The sequence below is a fragment of the Pimephales promelas genome, chromosome 2 (genome assembly GCF_988280905.1).
Source record: "Pimephales promelas chromosome 2, fPimPro1.hap1.1, whole genome shotgun sequence".
NCBI classification, from domain to species: domain Eukaryota; kingdom Metazoa; phylum Chordata; class Actinopteri; order Cypriniformes; family Leuciscidae; genus Pimephales; species Pimephales promelas.
In genome coordinates, this window is record NC_142770.1 from 27,718,330 (window position 1) to 27,731,014 (window position 12,685).

At 47.7% G+C, this 12,685-nt stretch overlaps 2 non-coding genes and 2 pseudogenes across 2 annotated transcripts; all 4 read left to right on the forward strand.

Annotated features, from left to right (window-relative positions):
* Nucleotides 1-1,936: 1,936 nt before the first annotated feature.
* Nucleotides 1,937-2,112, forward strand: LOC148996128 (U2 spliceosomal RNA; annotated as a pseudogene).
* A 332-nt stretch (nt 2,113-2,444) lies between these two features.
* Nucleotides 2,445-2,609, forward strand: LOC148996129 (U1 spliceosomal RNA). Its single transcript, XR_016148518.1, has one exon. It is a non-coding gene; the product is annotated as a U1 spliceosomal RNA (small nuclear RNA).
* A 6,575-nt stretch (nt 2,610-9,184) lies between these two features.
* Nucleotides 9,185-9,360, forward strand: LOC148996130 (U2 spliceosomal RNA; annotated as a pseudogene).
* Nucleotides 9,361-9,693: 333 nt separating this feature from the next.
* Nucleotides 9,694-9,858, forward strand: LOC148996131 (U1 spliceosomal RNA). The gene has a single exon (XR_016148537.1). It is a non-coding gene; the product is annotated as a U1 spliceosomal RNA (small nuclear RNA).
* The last annotated feature ends 2,827 nt before the right edge of the window (nt 9,859-12,685 follow it).

Consider the following 12,685-nt stretch of genomic DNA (forward strand, 5'->3'; position numbering starts at 1 on the left):
ATGGGCATCTTACCAAAGCTGTAAATATCCGCAGCGGTGTCCGTCAGGGGTGTCCCTTATCTCCCCTTCTGTACGTGGCTTGTATTGAGCCACTGGCACAAATCTTGAGAAGGGATAAATGGATTAAAGGACTAGACATCCCAGGAACTGGTGGACTGACGGCGACCTGTGTTTTATATATGGACGACGTGACCCTTTTAGCGACTGACCTTTTATCGGTACGAAGAGCAATGGACTTGACTGACTGGTACGGTCGGGCCTCGGGCGCCAAGCTTAACAGGAGTAAGTCCGAGGCCCTGCTCTTCGGGCCGTGGGGGAACGTTGACAAAGGCGGACTAGATTTGGATTTTAAAGATAATAATTTGAAAATTTTAGGTGTGAAATTTGACAGGGAGGGTGGAGGACAGGGTAACTGGACTGACATGTTAGGGAAAGTTAGGCAAAGACTGGGCTTTTGGGGACTAAGACAACTGACGTATGAAGGCAAGATTTTAATTTTTAAAGCTGTGATTTTACCACTGATTTTACTTGTCTGTTCTGTTTTTAGTCCCCCAAGACGATTCCTAGCCAAGTTGGAGAGGGCGGTATTTTATTTCCTGTGGGGGTCCAAGTGGGAAAGACTCAAGAGGGAGGTCGTCAAAAAGAAAAAAGAGAATGGCGGGAAAGGCCTCCCAGACCCCCACCTGTTTTTAGGCAGCCGCTTTGCCGCCCTCCACATCCAGTATGCACTGACCCCATCCAGAGAACACAAGACAGCAGCCATGACCCGATTCTGGATGGGGTCATACCTAAGAAGCTTGAAAATTTTACCCATTGATCTTAAAAGTCCAGTGTCTTTTAATTTGTCAAAAGAACATCTTTTTATTAAGACATTTTTAAAGAAATACCTTTTAGAAACAAATGATGCCACTATTTTAACTAACCACAAGTCTCTTGTCTCTCTTGTGCAGGATCGAGAATCGGTGAGTCCAGTTCCAGGCCTCACACTAGGTGAGGCCAAAGACGTTTGGAGGAACGCAGCCCACCCAGCTCTCCAGAACAGGCTCAAGGACTTGTCGTGGATGGTGGCTCATGAGATCCTCCCGGTCAGGGCGGTCATGCACTCCAGAGGCATGGCCAAAAACCCCACCTGCCCACGGTCCGGATGTGGTTCCCCGGAGACCGTCCAACATCTGCTCTGGGAGTGCGGTGCTGCGCGGGACCTGTGGGCCAAGACCAGCCCCCTGGTTTTCCCGTGCCTGCCGGCGGGTCGGGCCCAGGTGGGATACAGGCTCGCCATCCTGGGGGTGGGTCAGGGCTTGAAGGAGCTAACATCACAGCAATTTACCTCGCTCTGGCTCACCCTCAACCATATCAAGGATGCCATCTGGGCCACCAGAAACCTGCTGGTGGGGAAACGCGTTACGGTGCCCCTCCACGCGTGCGAGCAATTAGTTAGATCTGCGCTGCAGGAGGCGCCGGACGTCGTCATTCGGATGGGGGGGCTGGGGTCACACCAAAGAGGTCCCGGCCACCCCCGACCCTGGCCGCCCGTAGATGCACCCTCACCACACCGGCTACGGGAACAGCGGGCCAGCGGGCCGGAGGAGAGGGGATCTCCGCTGGGCGCTGGAAGCGAGGAGTCCGGGGCCTGTTCTGGAGACCTGGAGTGAATGGACATTCTTTATAGGGACTCACCCTCGATCCTGTACAAGAGATGTTTTATGTGGCATAATTTATTGTTTTATTGGTTTTTATCTGACATGTTTTATTGTTTTATTCCTATTATTTAAACCATTTACCTTTCTTTTAAAACATACATGGACTTTTTACACAACACACAAACACAAGAAACTTTTAACAGTAAATAATGTGTCCCTTTTAATATGTGTAAAAATGTGATCTAAAAGAAAAAATGTACATGCAAATGGAAATAATGGAATGACACTGTGACAATAAAACTTTTCGAAAGAAAAAAAATCTGTTCTTATCAGTTTAATATCTGATACGTGCCCTACCCGGGCACCACATATTAAATTGATTTTTGGTCCTGGGAGATGGAATAGGGGCTTGCTCCGTCCACTCCACGCATCGACCCGGTATTGCAGTACTTCTGGGAACGGTGCACCCTCCTAAAGTGTTCAATGAAAGAAATGTAGTGGTCTTGTGTGGCAGACGGTGATAATGGAGCTAGTGTGAGTGGGTGTTGTAGGTGATCATGTGCTATACTAGCCTGGGTAGAATTGTGGTGTAAAAACAAGACAAAGAGGAACCCCTGTTCCTCTGTCGGTTTAACATCTGATCCGTCCACTATTCGGGGACGGCGCATTATGTACATTTATGGCTCATGGAGCCGGATGCGGAGCGTGCAAAAAAAAAAAAAAAAGCCACTTTTTTGACTGGCAAACCGCTGGTGAGGATTGGGGAGAGGGACAGGGTGCTTCTGACTGAAGGCCTGGGAATTCATACTTACCTGGCAGGGGAGACACCATGATCAGGAAGGTGGTTCACCCAGGGCGAGGCTCGGCCATTGCACTCTGGGTTGTGCTGACCCCTGCGAATTCCCCAAATGTGGGAATCTCGACTGCATAATTTATGGTAGTGGGGGACTGCGTTCGCGCTCTCCCCTGGACAACACTGGTTAAAAGGGCAGATTGTTAAAGCTCCACTTGAGGTTCTTTTGTTTTGTTTTTTTTCTCCACTTCTTCAATATCCAGAGGCAGTCCAGAGAGTTGAACTGCGGCGGTTGCTCGAGAGATACGAAACAGTCTAGGACCGGTCTGTGTGAGGAGGGTTTTCTTTTTTCTCCTCAATTCTTCAAATAGTCTCCAATATTTGACGGACGACTTAGTTCACAGCAGTTGTCCTGGAGGCAAAGTTGTTCGGAATGAGGAGTTCTATCATGTGGTATGAAAACATTGTGCACGTGTGAAACGTCACGTGATACACAGCCACCCATGTTGTGTTTTTTTCTGTTTACAGCGCCACCAAGTGGCCAGTCGCCGCATTCCTCTTCACGTGACCACGGGCTGAGCCCGTACACAGGTGTACCGAGTTGGGTGCAATTGTCTCATTCCGTTGGAGAGTTATAGCCGTTCAAGTAAAGCCCGCCTCGCCCACCCCCAACGTTTTGGCGTACCGTCGCCAACGTGGATGGAAATTCCAACTGTTTCCCGATCCCTGTTGGCAGTCAGACTCCAGAGAATCTTTCTGCACCGGTTTGGGTCAGATCGGGCAAAAAACCTAGGACTAGTGTGCAAAAGTAGGTTTTTCAGAAAATCCAAAATACCCGAAAATCTCGCCAGCGCGACCACCCAATCCGAGGCATGCATCTTGTTCGGCTCGAGCCAAGGATTCCGGTGATGTAAGACACTTGGGTCTGCGACCGACGGTCGAGGAGTTACGAGCCATTTCGTACTTTTGATCGCTGCAGCGCCACCTTGGGGCCGATCGGGGCGAGCCTTGGTGAGGTTGTAGTACCGGGCCGGTCCTACCATCCCTCAGAGTTTCAAGTCTCTACCATGGACGCTTTGGTCTGCCCGCTCACTTTTAAGGCGGAATGTTGATGATCCAAAATCCCAGGTTGCACTCCAGAGTGTCTTTGCTGTGCACTCTGTTGTGTGTGCACTCATTTTCGGTGTCAACCAATCTGAGCTGAGCTTGTTTGCCGGCGACCTTAGACCCTCTCGCCGCGGCCCAGGTGGGCGTGGCCTTTGCCGGCTCCCCCGCCTCGGCGTCGCTGCGTCATCGCTTCTCGGCCTTTTGGCTAAGATCAAGTGTCTGGTCCCAAGGTAGAGACAGCGATCGCCTCTTGGAGGTTTTTCCGGCTCGGGTCCTTCCGTGACTTGAGCCTCAAACTTTTGAGAGGTACATTGATCCAGCTGCTTTTATTCCGGTTCGGTTTTAAGGTAAGACCTTTTTATCTATTTATTTATTTATTTATTTATTGTTTTAAGTTTTAGGCTGTTGGTGCCTCCACCATGTCGGCTGCCCGTGCCGGCATGCGGAGGCACCACAGCGTGCGGTTTTTATTTAAAGAGGTGAATGGTAAGCTCCTGGGGTTGTCACGTCTTGACTTCTCCAGGAAGCTGATCCAGAAAACCCTCAATTTTAAACCTGATGACTTGAACTGCTTGGTAACTCTCCCCCTGAACAAAGGTTTTGATTTAAGTTTCAAAAGCGCTTCCCTGTTAACTGAATTCTGGCAAAGGTTTGATGCATGCAAAGCCCAGTTTTCAATGTTTACTGTGGAAAAACTTTCTGACAATTCACTTAAAACCGTGATTGTCAGGATGTTTAATGAAACTGTGAATGGAGAAGACATTTGTGTCTGGTTGGGTAGATTTTGCACTGTTCGGGGGCAACCAGTCAAAGTGTTAGATGAAGACGGCATCTGGAATTGCTCCTGGCGAATTCCCATTAAACAATGGGAAGACGCCGGGGGCTACCAGGGCCTGAAACACCTACCTTCAATGATTGTGTTGGGAGAGAACAGAGGCTACATTCACTATCAAGGAATGCCTAAATTGTGCAGAAAGTGTGGGAGAATGGGGCATTTAGCCGATGCATGCAATGAATTAACATGTGGGAAGTGTAGAGGAATTGGTCATACTTTTGAAGAATGTACCATTGGCAGAAGGTGTAATCTTTGTGGTGAAACTAACCATCTCTACAGAGATTGCCCTAAAAGTTTTGCCAACAAATTGAAAGGTAACAAAATGGCCGCCCCACATGTGGAACAAACAAAAGAGCAAAGGAAGGAGGAGGCGGTCCCTGAGGTTTTGGCGGGAAATTCTATTTCCCAGCCAGCCTCAGGGAGTGGGCAGGAGGAAGGAAGTGGGGCGGCCATAGGGGCGGAGCCAAGTTTTAACAGCAAACAGAGTGAGGAAGCCGTTCCCCAACAAGAGATAAGCGAAAACAAAATAGAGGAGGAGGATGTAACGGCTTCCTCGCTCTACACCGTATCGGAGGCTAGCGTGGTGGATAGTGGGGGTGAATCCGAGGGTTCACTTCCCAATGCTCAGGTGCAAAAAAGGTCTGCGAGATCTCCTCTGCTTCAAACAGAGGAGAAAAGGCTGCGGGCATCGCTCCGACTAGATAGTACCTCCTTGGTAGATCTAGACCGTGTGTGGCCCGCAGATTCTCCCAATGAAGTCTCCTTTTTGCACGTTAAGCTAATAACATCGTCGCCGAAGGATCCACAAGAGGCCCTCTCTGTGGACTCCAAGGTGACGAGCATTTGCCCTCCTGATCCCAGTTTTTCTGGGGAAAAGGAGAAGCAAGTGATACATGACATAACATGATTTTAATGTAACTTTCTGCAGTCTTTTGGTTTTATTCTTCTATTAATGCTTGTATTTTTAACCATACTGCTCATGGCCCTCACTATCTCTACAATCAATGTGAGAAGTGTGAGGTCTACTCTGCGAGCACAGAGTGTGTTATCCTTTTTAAAAACTTTTAAGTCAGATGTGTTTTTATTGCAAGAATGTGGTTTGCCTTTTTTAACAAATTACAGGAAGTGGGAGGAGATTTGGACCCCAGGATTTTCCATTTGGAGTGGGTCCAATTTTAACAAAAATGACGGTGTTGCTATTTTAATCAAAAATCCCAACCTTTTGGTGAAGGGCAGCACTGTGGTGAGGGACGGGCGGGCAATTTTAGCAAATCTGACCTTTTTAGGTAAGGATCTTAATATTTTAAATATGTATGGTTTTACAGAAAAAAATAACAGGTATGAGCTTTTAGAAGACTCGCAACCCCACATGCTAGGCAGGGCTCCCCTAGTGGTAGCAGGGGATTTTAATTGTGTTTTATCAAAAAATGACAGAAAGAGGGTAGGAGATGATTTTAAGGTAGACAAGACATCGGTTTTATTACAAAATATAGTCAAAGATTTTAAGTTAGTCGACTCTTTTAAAACAATGCATCAAAGAGAGGAGGGCTTCACCTGGTTCAGTGGTGACGGTGCCAGAGCCTCTCGAATTGACTATGTTTTTACAAGGGACCTCCCGCCGACCGATGCTACATTGACCCCCCTCTTTTTTTCCGATCACATGATGCTGTCTTGCACTCTTTCACTTCCCACGGGTGTGACTGCAGGGGGAGGGCTGTGGAAGCTGAACTGTTCCCTGTTAGAAGACGAGGAAGTGGTAAAAGAGTATAGGGAGCAGTTCAGCCAATGGCAGACCCTCCAGGACTTTTATGACTCACGTGCACAGTGGTGGGAGATGGTGAAACATAGGACAGGACGGTTTTTTAAACAAATTGGGAGAGAAAAAAAGAATAAAGAAAAAAGACGCATGATGGGGTTGCAAAAAAGACTGCAGAGATATTTTAACCTTTTAAACAATGGATTGGATTTTACAAATGAAATAAAAGAAGTAAAGAAAGAAATGTCAGATCTGTCTGAAATAAAGAGCAAAGGTGTCATTTTAAGATGTAAAGAAAGGGAGTTAGAGGAAGGAGAGAAGTGTACCAGATATTTTTTTAAAAAGACAATAGCTCGGGGAGGGTCCATTAATGCTTTAAAAACTTTTAGAGGGGAGGAAGTAAACACAACTGACCGGATTTTAGGGGAAATTGAAAGTTTTTACAGTAATTTATATGACACTAAAGAGGTACACAATGGCACCTTAGAGGACGTTTTAGGGGTTTTAGATAAAAAAGTTAAGAGTCCAAATGTGCTTTTATCCCAGGATTTTAATCTTTTAGAGTTGACAAAAGCTGTAAAGGGTTTTAAGAAGGGGAAGTCACCGGGCATGGACGGACTCCCCTTTGAGTTTTACCTGACTTTCTGGGACATTTTAGCACACGACTTACTTACAGTTTTTAAAGAATTTGAGACTCTTGACAGACTTCCAGACAGCTTTAGAGTAGGGATAGTTACACTACTGTACAAAAAAGGAGACAAGACTGACTTAAGAAACTGGCGACCAATCACTCTTTTAAATTATGATTGTAAACTTTTTAGTAAAATTTTAGCTACACGCATGTCGACCGTTTTAGAGGACGTAATCCACCTGGATCAAGCTTGCGCTGTGCCCGGCAGGAAGATCACGGACAGCCTAATACTGATCAGAGACGCCATCTGTTATGCGAGAGACAGAAACATTCGGCTTGTAGTCCTAAATTTAGACTTCGAAAAAGCATTTGATCGAGTTTCGCACCAGTACCTCCTTCAGGTACTGCAAAAAATGGGCTTTTCTGAGAGGTTTCTAGCTTGGGTGGGACTGCTGTATGAGGACTTAGGCAGCAAAATTCTTGTAAATGGGCATCTTACCAAAGCTGTAAATATCCGCAGCGGTGTCCGTCAGGGGTGTCCCTTATCTCCCCTTCTGTACGTGGCTTGTATTGAGCCACTGGCACAAATCTTGAGAAGGGATAAATGGATTAAAGGACTAGACATCCCAGGAACTGGTGGACTGACGGCGACCTGTGTTTTATATATGGACGACGTGACCCTTTTAGCGACTGACCTTTTATCGGTACGAAGAGCAATGGACTTGACTGACTGGTACGGTCGGGCCTCGGGCGCCAAGCTTAACAGGAGTAAGTCCGAGGCCCTGCTCTTCGGGCCGTGGGGGAACGTTGACAAAGGCGGACTAGATTTGGATTTTAAAGATAATAATTTGAAAATTTTAGGTGTGAAATTTGACAGGGAGGGTGGAGGACAGGGTAACTGGACTGACATGTTAGGGAAAGTTAGGCAAAGACTGGGCTTTTGGGGACTAAGACAACTGACGTATGAAGGCAAGATTTTAATTTTTAAAGCTGTGATTTTACCACTGATTTTACTTGTCTGTTCTGTTTTTAGTCCCCCAAGACGATTCCTAGCCAAGTTGGAGAGGGCGGTATTTTATTTCCTGTGGGGGTCCAAGTGGGAAAGACTCAAGAGGGAGGTCGTCAAAAAGAAAAAAGAGAATGGCGGGAAAGGCCTCCCAGACCCCCACCTGTTTTTAGGCAGCCGCTTTGCCGCCCTCCACATCCAGTATGCACTGACCCCATCCAGAGAACACAAGACAGCAGCCATGACCCGATTCTGGATGGGGTCATACCTAAGAAGCTTGAAAATTTTACCCATTGATCTTAAAAGTCCAGTGTCTTTTAATTTGTCAAAAGAACATCTTTTTATTAAGACATTTTTAAAGAAATACCTTTTAGAAACAAATGATGCCACTATTTTAACTAACCACAAGTCTCTTGTCTCTCTTGTGCAGGATCGAGAATCGGTGAGTCCAGTTCCAGGCCTCACACTAGGTGAGGCCAAAGACGTTTGGAGGAACGCAGCCCACCCAGCTCTCCAGAACAGGCTCAAGGACTTGTCGTGGATGGTGGCTCATGAGATCCTCCCGGTCAGGGCGGTCATGCACTCCAGAGGCATGGCCAAAAACCCCACCTGCCCACGGTCCGGATGTGGTTCCCCGGAGACCGTCCAACATCTGCTCTGGGAGTGCGGTGCTGCGCGGGACCTGTGGGCCAAGACCAGCCCCCTGGTTTTCCCGTGCCTGCCGGCGGGTCGGGCCCAGGTGGGATACAGGCTCGCCATCCTGGGGGTGGGTCAGGGCTTGAAGGAGCTAACATCACAGCAATTTACCTCGCTCTGGCTCACCCTCAACCATATCAAGGATGCCATCTGGGCCACCAGAAACCTGCTGGTGGGGAAACGCGTTACGGTGCCCCTCCACGCGTGCGAGCAATTAGTTAGATCTGCGCTGCAGGAGGCGCCGGACGTCGTCATTCGGATGGGGGGGCTGGGGTCACACCAAAGAGGTCCCGGCCACCCCCGACCCTGGCCGCCCGTAGATGCACCCTCACCACACCGGCTACGGGAACAGCGGGCCAGCGGGCCGGAGGAGAGGGGATCTCCGCTGGGCGCTGGAAGCGAGGAGTCCGGGGCCTGTTCTGGAGACCTGGAGTGAATGGACATTCTTTATAGGGACTCACCCTCGATCCTGTACAAGAGATGTTTTATGTGGCATAATTTATTGTTTTATTGGTTTTTATCTGACATGTTTTATTGTTTTATTCCTATTATTTAAACCATTTACCTTTCTTTTAAAACATACATGGACTTTTTACACAACACACAAACACAAGAAACTTTTAACAGTAAATAATGTGTCCCTTTTAATATGTGTAAAAATGTGATCTAAAAGAAAAAATGTACATGCAAATGGAAATAATGGAATGACACTGTGACAATAAAACTTTTCGAAAGAAAAAAAATCTGTTCTTATCAGTTTAATATCTGATACGTGCCCTACCCGGGCACCACATATTAAATTGATTTTTGGTCCTGGGAGATGGAATAGGGGCTTGCTCCGTCCACTCCACGCATCGACCCGGTATTGCAGTACTTCTGGGAACGGTGCACCCTCCTAAAGTGTTCAATGAAAGAAATGTAGTGGTCTTGTGTGGCAGACGGTGATAATGGAGCTAGTGTGAGTGGGTGTTGTAGGTGATCATGTGCTATACTAGCCTGGGTAGAATTGTGGTGTAAAAACAAGACAAAGAGGAACCCCTGTTCCTCTGTCGGTTTAACATCTGATCCGTCCACTATTCGGGGACGGCGCATTATGTACATTTATGGCTCATGGAGCCGGATGCGGAGCGTGCAAAAAAAAAAAAAAAAAGCCACTTTTTTGACTGGCAAACCGCTGGTGAGGATTGGGGAGAGGGACAGGGTGCTTCTGACTGAAGGCCTGGGAATTCATACTTACCTGGCAGGGGAGACACCATGATCAGGAAGGTGGTTCACCCAGGGCGAGGCTCGGCCATTGCACTCTGGGTTGTGCTGACCCCTGCGAATTCCCCAAATGTGGGAATCTCGACTGCATAATTTATGGTAGTGGGGGACTGCGTTCGCGCTCTCCCCTGGACAACACTGGTTAAAAGGGCAGATTGTTAAAGCTCCACTTGAGGTTCTTTTGTTTTGTTTTTTTTCTCCACTTCTTCAATATCCAGAGGCAGTCCAGAGAGTTGAACTGCGGCGGTTGCTCGAGAGATACGAAACAGTCTAGGACCGGTCTGTGTGAGGAGGGTTTTCTTTTTTCTCCTCAATTCTTCAAATAGTCTCCAATATTTGACGGACGACTTAGTTCACAGCAGTTGTCCTGGAGGCAAAGTTGTTCGGAATGAGGAGTTCTATCATGTGGTATGAAAACATTGTGCACGTGTGAAACGTCACGTGATACACAGCCACCCATGTTGTGTTTTTTTCTGTTTACAGCGCCACCAAGTGGCCAGTCGCCGCATTCCTCTTCACGTGACCACGGGCTGAGCCCGTACACAGGTGTACCGAGTTGGGTGCAATTGTCTCATTCCGTTGGAGAGTTATAGCCGTTCAAGTAAAGCCCGCCTCGCCCACCCCCAACGTTTTGGCGTACCGTCGCCAACGTGGATGGAAATTCCAACTGTTTCCCGATCCCTGTTGGCAGTCAGACTCCAGAGAATCTTTCTGCACCGGTTTGGGTCAGATCGGGCAAAAAACCTAGGACTAGTGTGCAAAAGTAGGTTTTTCAGAAAATCCAAAATACCCGAAAATCTCGCCAGCGCGACCACCCAATCCGAGGCATGCATCTTGTTCGGCTCGAGCCAAGGATTCCGGTGATGTAAGACACTTGGGTCTGCGACCGACGGTCGAGGAGTTACGAGCCATTTCGTACTTTTGATCGCTGCAGCGCCACCTTGGGGCCGATCGGGGCGAGCCTTGGTGAGGTTGTAGTACCGGGCCGGTCCTACCATCCCTCAGAGTTTCAAGTCTCTACCATGGACGCTTTGGTCTGCCCGCTCACTTTTAAGGCGGAATGTTGATGATCCAAAATCCCAGGTTGCACTCCAGAGTGTCTTTGCTGTGCACTCTGTTGTGATCCATTTTCGGTGTCAACCAATCTGAGCTGAGCTTGTTTGCCGGCGACCTTAGACCCTCTCGCCGCGGCCCAGGTGGGCGTGGCCTTTGCCGGCTCCCCCGCCTCGGCGTCGCTGCGTCATCGCTTCTCGGCCTTTTGGCTAAGATCAAGTGTCTGGTCCCAAGGTAGAGACAGCGATCGCCTCTTGGAGGTTTTTCCGGCTCGGGTCCTTCCGTGACTTGAGCCTCAAACTTTTGAGAGGTACATTGATCCAGCTGCTTTTATTCCGGTTCGGTTTTAAGGTAAGACCTTTTTATCTATTTATTTATTTATTTATTTATTGTTTTAAGTTTTAGGCTGTTGGTGCCTCCACCATGTCGGCTGCCCGTGCCGGCATGCGGAGGCACCACAGCGTGCGGTTTTTATTTAAAGAGGTGAATGGTAAGCTCCTGGGGTTGTCACGTCTTGACTTCTCCAGGAAGCTGATCCAGAAAACCCTCAATTTTAAACCTGATGACTTGAACTGCTTGGTAACTCTCCCCCTGAACAAAGGTTTTGATTTAAGTTTCAAAAGCGCTTCCCTGTTAACTGAATTCTGGCAAAGGTTTGATGCATGCAAAGCCCAGTTTTCAATGTTTACTGTGGAAAAACTTTCTGACAATTCACTTAAAACCGTGATTGTCAGGATGTTTAATGAAACTGTGAATGGAGAAGACATTTGTGTCTGGTTGGGTAGATTTTGCACTGTTCGGGGGCAACCAGTCAAAGTGTTAGATGAAGACGGCATCTGGAATTGCTCCTGGCGAATTCCCATTAAACAATGGGAAGACGCCGGGGGCTACCAGGGCCTGAAACACCTACCTTCAATGATTGTGTTGGGAGAGAACAGAGGCTACATTCACTATCAAGGAATGCCTAAATTGTGCAGAAAGTGTGGGAGAATGGGGCATTTAGCCGATGCATGCAATGAATTAACATGTGGGAAGTGTAGAGGAATTGGTCATACTTTTGAAGAATGTACCATTGGCAGAAGGTGTAATCTTTGTGGTGAAACTAACCATCTCTACAGAGATTGCCCTAAAAGTTTTGCCAACAAATTGAAAGGTAACAAAATGGCCGCCCCACATGTGGAACAAACAAAAGAGCAAAGGAAGGAGGAGGCGGTCCCTGAGGTTTTGGCGGGAAATTCTATTTCCCAGCCAGCCTCAGGGAGTGGGCAGGAGGAAGGAAGTGGGGCGGCCATAGGGGCGGAGCCAAGTTTTAACAGCAAACAGAGTGAGGAAGCCGTTCCCCAACAAGAGATAAGCGAAAACAAAATAGAGGAGGAGGATGTAACGGCTTCCTCGCTCTACACCGTATCGGAGGCTAGCGTGGTGGATAGTGGGGGTGAATCCGAGGGTTCACTTCCCAATGCTCAGGTGCAAAAAAGGTCTGCGAGATCTCCTCTGCTTCAAACAGAGGAGAAAAGGCTGCGGGCATCGCTCCGGCTAGATAGTACCTCCTTGGTAGATCTAGACCGTGTGTGGCCCGCAGATTCTCCCAATGAAGTCTCCTTTTTGCACGTTAAGCTAATAACATCGTCGCCGAAGGATCCACAAGAGGCCCTCTCTGTGGACTCCAAGGTGACGAGCATTTGCCCTCCTGATCCCAGTTTTTCTGGGGAAAAGGAGAAGCAAGTGATACATGACATAACATGATTTTAATGTAACTTTCTGCAGTCTTTTGGTTTTATTCTTCTATTAATGCTTGTATTTTTAACCATACTGCTCATGGCCCTCACTATCTCTACAATCAATGTGAGAAGTGTGAGGTCTACTCTGCGAGCACAGAGTGTGTTATCCTTTTTAAAAACTTTT